This window comes from Arachis ipaensis, chromosome B6, assembly GCF_059453495.1.
Source record: "Arachis ipaensis isolate K30076 ecotype BB chromosome B6, ASM5945349v1, whole genome shotgun sequence".
Lineage (NCBI taxonomy): Eukaryota > Viridiplantae > Streptophyta > Magnoliopsida > Fabales > Fabaceae > Arachis > Arachis ipaensis.
In genome coordinates this window covers 152,433,597-152,439,059 of record NC_142441.1, presented here as the reverse complement: position 1 = coordinate 152,439,059, position 5,463 = coordinate 152,433,597, and the positions used below count along the sequence as shown (strand labels likewise).

Below are 5,463 nucleotides of genomic sequence, written 5' to 3'. Positions count from 1 at the left end.
TAAATTTTAGTAAATTTTTTTTTATATAATTTTATGTATTAGCTGTACAGGACACACGGGAACATATACTAATTTTTTATTGAGCGGGAACTTTATAGAAAGCACTAGATTATAATTATATTTTCTTTTAAGGATTTAATCAACATTCTTTTCAGGTGATGCTTATCTAGAAAGCAACAAACTCTTCAACAGCTTCCCACCGCCTTAATAGGAAAACCGCGTCAAATCAACGCCACTATTTTCTTAAACGCATCATAACCGTCCATTCTCTCACCCACCGACTTAATCATAGCCGTCCATCCTCACCCATCCCTTCGTATATAAACACCTGCGTTCTCTGGATTCTCCTCGTACTGCATTGTAGGTTATTTTGAACGCGTTCTTGCAATGGTTTCGGTTTGAGACTCCTTATCTTTTAGCTAATTCTACTCTTCTTCGCTCTTGTGAATATTTGCTTTAATCTTCTTCGTCTTCGTGTGGTTCTCTATGGTTTCCCGATTACAAGATATCATTATGATCTAGAAGATTCGATATGTTTTTGCTGTGAATTACTATCTGGTTCCTTTTATAGAACTGTATTCGGATTTGCGGATTGTGGATTTGCTTAGCTGCTGATTGAGATGCTTTCTTCTGGATTTCAATAAAACGAGGAGTTTGTTCTTCTTATGATGATGATCTTTGAAGCTAATATAATTTTGAACCACTGGTGATCCTTTCTTTCAAATCAATAACTTTGAAAATTGTTATTAGGTTGCTCAGGGAAAAGAACGAACATATGAATGGAGTGTTATTCATTGTTTGCTGGATTGGAATTATGATTTTCTCTGCTTAAGTGTGGAGTTTTCTTGGATGGTCTGTTAGCTGGATTGAAGATCTTTTTGTTCTGGAAGTTTGGTTGAGCTTTTATTATTTGATGATCTTTTCTGTTACGGTTCTGTGTTGTTGAACATGGCCTTTTTTTTTTCACGGAACTGTTTTCCTGATTGTTCAGGCGAGATCTTGATTGTGAACGCTAGCTTTTTGTCGGTGATTGGAGGATGAATTCTGCTTCTTCCTAAATCCGAAGAAACTGAGAACTCTCTTTACCCTGCTTTTTCTGAAACTTCTATTCTTGAACTATTGTTCTTATGTATAGAGATTTAGCTACGGTTTTGCTTGTTGAACATGGCTTTTCTTTCACGGGACTGTTTTCCTGATTATTCAGGCGAGATGTAGGATGTGAACGCGTGCTTGTTGGTGATTGGAGGATGAATTCTGCTTTTGCCTGGATGAGAAGAAACCGAGAACTTTTACCCTTGCTTTTTTTTCCCTGAAACTTGAAACTTCTTTTCTTCGACTGTTCTTATCATCATCATGTAGAGGGATTCAGCTTCCGTTTTGCTTGCTTTGCAGTGCATTTGGGAGGTTGGAGATTTGTAGATAGGAGATATTGGAAGAATTTACTGCTATAATCGACACGGACGACTAGATAACTAATTCCTTAAAACAGAACAGATTCTTTACTTTTATCCGTTTTTTAAGATTCAATTATAAATTATAAATCATGCATGTGAATTAAAATGTGAATCATATTCTATGCAGCGTTGTCCACCTTGAAGCGTGGTTTTGAGTGCGACACATACAGAGGATAGAGAACAAGAACAGTTTTTCTAAACTTTCTTTCCCTGCATTTTCTTTCCCAACCTACTTTGCTAGCATTGTGAATTAAATGTGGGTGTGTTTCCTATGCAGTGTTGTCTGATATTGTTACCCGCGGGTGTTGAGTGCATCCTGGTCGATATGTTTCTTGCACTTGCCTGGTTCATTTGTTTAAGTTTTGCTTCCTTTTTTTTTTTATTTAAATAATTGGCTGCTTTGGTTCTTTGTTGTTTTCTTCATAATTCTGTCTTTCTTGGAAATCGGTTCATGTTTCTCTTTTTTGCCTTAGGAGCCAATTGAAGGATATGGGATTGCACTTGGGCGATGTGTCCAAGATTCCGAAATTGATAATTCCCTCCTAACATATGCATTAATTTTTTTAGTATTAAATAATAGTTTGATTACGGAGTTATCTTGTTTGTGTCTGTAATGCTTTAAATTGGTTGCAGAAGTCTGGAATAATGGTTAGAAGATATATGGCAGGAAGGCTCAAAATAATACAAGCATCATAATCTGATTAACTTCTTTTTTAATTATCTTGCGTTAATGGTCGTGCAAAATTCAATTTGAACTTGGTTCTCTTGCAGTGTTTTCGTTTTGGTCGAGTAACATTGTGTAGCTGGTGACGTCTGTACCTGGAGTTTGGACGCACTGGATCTCTCGTCTCTTGTCTCTTGGTTTTCCTGTGAATTTCTATCTAGTCGTTTAGGTAGCCTTTGTTTTGAGGTACGGAGGTACGGAGACAGAGACTGAGAGTCTGAGATTCAGTATCGTGTTTGTTAGCTCAGAGATTGGTATTAAAATTTCTATTTCTGATTTCAGTATTTCAGTACCTCCAAAAAGTAGGGACCCAGGGGACTGAAATTTTTAGAGATGGAGATTGAAACTTTAATAATATTTTATACCTAAAATATTTTCATTTCAATTAATTAATTCTAATTTTACCCTTTGTGTAAATTAAATTAGAGTTTCATTTTTGTTTCAATTTCTGTCTTTCATTTTGCACCAAACAGAATACTGAGATTTATTTCAATCTCTGTCTCTTAGTCTCTGTCTCTCAGTCTCAGTCTTTCTTTCCGTCTCTGTCTCTCCAGCAAATGCTACCTAAATAGAACTGTTCTTGGATTTGAGGATTTTGGATTGCTTAGCTGCTGATCAAAATGCTGCTTTCTGGATTCGATAATTTTAGGAAAAGTTACAGTTTCACAGGGAAAAGAACTGGCTATGAACATATGGACAGGGTGCTATTCTTGTTTGTCGGATTGGAATTGTGATTTTCTCTCGTCAGGTGTAGCGAATCATGTGGATGATGTGTTAGCTTCATTTAAGATCTTTCCTGGAAGTTTGGTTGAGCTTTTCTAATAATTTGATGATCTGGTTCAGTGATAGTTGTGTTGTTTGAACATGGCTTTTCTTTCACGCAGCTGTTCTGTTGATTGTTAATGCGACATTATCTGGATTATGAATGCTCGCTTTTTTGTTGGTGTTTGGAGGATGAATTCTACCTTTGCCCAGATCTGAAGAAACTAAGAACTCTCTGAATCTTTGCTTTTCCTGAAAATTTTCCTATTCTGTACTATTCTTATTCCCGGAGATTTAGGTTTGCTTGTTTTTGCTTGCTTTGCAGTGTATTTGGGAGATTGGGGATTGTAGATCAGAAGAATATTCTGCAAGACAGGAGGACCATATATCTAATTCCATAAAAGCAATCTGATTCTCTATACATTTTATTTCCTTGATCATTTAACTACGTATTTATGAAGCATGCATTGTGAATTAAAATGTAGTTTATATTCTATGCAGCATTGTAGCCGGGTTGTTGAGCACAATGCATACAGTGGATGGAATCTAGTTTCCTAAAACAGTTTTTCCAAACTCCTTTCCTTTTTGTTCATTCCAACCTATTGTGCTAGCAGCATTTGAAATAAATGTCTTTGGTTTCCCGTGCAGTGTTTGTCCGATCATGGGTGTTGAGTGCATCCTGGTGAAATGCTTTTGCACTTGCCTGGTTCATTTGTTTGATTTTTGTGTTTTTTTTTTTGTTTTTAATTTTAAATTTGCTACTTTGTGTTGTTTCCTTCGTTACTCTCTCCTGCTTGGAAATCGGTTTTTGTTTCTCTATTCATTAGGAACCAATTGAAGGGTATGGGATTGCACCGAGACTGTATTCAAGATTCCGAGATTGATATGTCCTTGTTGTATTCTTCTTTTTTCTTTCTGCCCCCTAAATATTATAAAAATAACTTTATATAGTCATTTCACGTTGTTTATGACCTCCAATGCTTTTCATTGGTTGCAGCGATTTAAAATTTTGGATTAGAAGATATGATTTGGAAAAGAAGCTCTGCAACAATAATACAGGCTCAGGATCTTGGATTAAACTTGTCTTGTCTATTGAATTTTTCTGCCATATTTATTTTCTAGCATTAATGGTTCATTCCAAGTTCAATTTGAACCTGTTTTCTTGCAGTGTTATGTTCGTTGAGTTGGTTGAGTAACATTGTCCGTGTAATCGTTAGATGTGGAGTTGGTGACTTCTACCTGGAGTTTGAATGCCCTAGATCTTTTCTTTTTCTCTCTCCTATTTTCTTTCCATGTATTTAGTATGAACATGACAATTCCCTGTTCCTTTGCAGTGTTGTCTTCAGTCGATACTTTTGACTACCATATTCATATGGTGACTTCTAACTCGGTTTAGCAGTTTGTGTTTTGTTCTTCATGATTTTGACTGTTAGCTTTGAGAACAATGATAGGCCCAACCTGTTGTTCCCTCATCCTAGTTGTGGACACTCAAGATAGGAGAGTAAGCGTTTAATGAGCTCTTATTGGTCGTCATATACCATATATGCTGACTGTATCATATATACTCAATTTTGCTTTTTATCACTCTTTTTTTGGCCGAGCACATAAAGATTGTATTCAATCACACGAATCGTATGGTTGTTTATGCTTCCAGCTATCTCCGAGCAGGATCACATGGTGCATCAGTTGTGGGGGGTTATTAGTTCTCAGTCTCACTAATAAGGATAAGAGGATTTGATTTTAGTTCAACTTTTTTGGTGGTGTTTTCTCTCTGGATGAGGTATTGGAATTGAATCATGAACATGCTTTTGTGCAGTTAAACCACCGAGTGTATTGGAGATTAACTTCGGGGATTGAGGAGCAGGATTTTGTCTGCACAATTTTCCCAACTTAACTTTGCATTTGTTCTCACCTTATGTTTTGGTTTGATCTGGGCTTCCGTCAGTTTGACAAGTTGTTTCTTTTGTTTATTTTCAGCTTTCTGCATACGTGTTTGCCATAATTTGGCACATTACCCTAATTGGAGAATATTGCTTGAACGCTGTGAGGGGTCTGAATTATGTTAAAACTTTTGGATTGTTGTGCTGGCCTTAAAACTGTTCTTGCATGTGAAGTATTGAAGGATTTTGTTATTAGGTTTTAACTTGTCTTGATTTTACTTTACTGCTAAGGCAAACTGTAACCATGATGGCTTGATTTCACTTTCTATTAGGGAAATTGCAACTATGATTTTGTTTTGTGCGCGCATAACTAGAAACTTCTTTTCGGTTCATCTCTGTCACTCTTCATGTTGAGTAGTGTTTGGCAGCATCTGGGATTTGTAAGTCGACTTTGAAATATTGAAGGACCTCTTCTTGGATGGTTTAACTAGGATTTTGTACTTAAATGAGCAACTTCTGAATGGTTTTCAAATGTTCATCGTATAGTTTTTGAAGCTTCATGTTTGGATTTTCAACTTAATATTGTCTTTTGTTCTACGTTTGGCTCTTCTATATTCCACAGGATCAGGGATTTGTATTAGGA

The 5,463-nt window shown here is 36.2% G+C and overlaps 1 long non-coding RNA gene across 1 annotated transcript; it reads left to right on the top strand.

Annotated features, from left to right (window-relative positions):
- The first annotated feature begins 350 nt into the window (after positions 1–350).
- On the top strand, positions 351–5,075 carry LOC110263659 (uncharacterized). The gene is made up of 2 exons (XR_002349556.2): positions 351–4,441; positions 4,595–5,075. It is a non-coding gene; the product is annotated as an uncharacterized LOC110263659 (long non-coding RNA).
- The last annotated feature ends 388 nt before the right edge of the window (positions 5,076–5,463 follow it).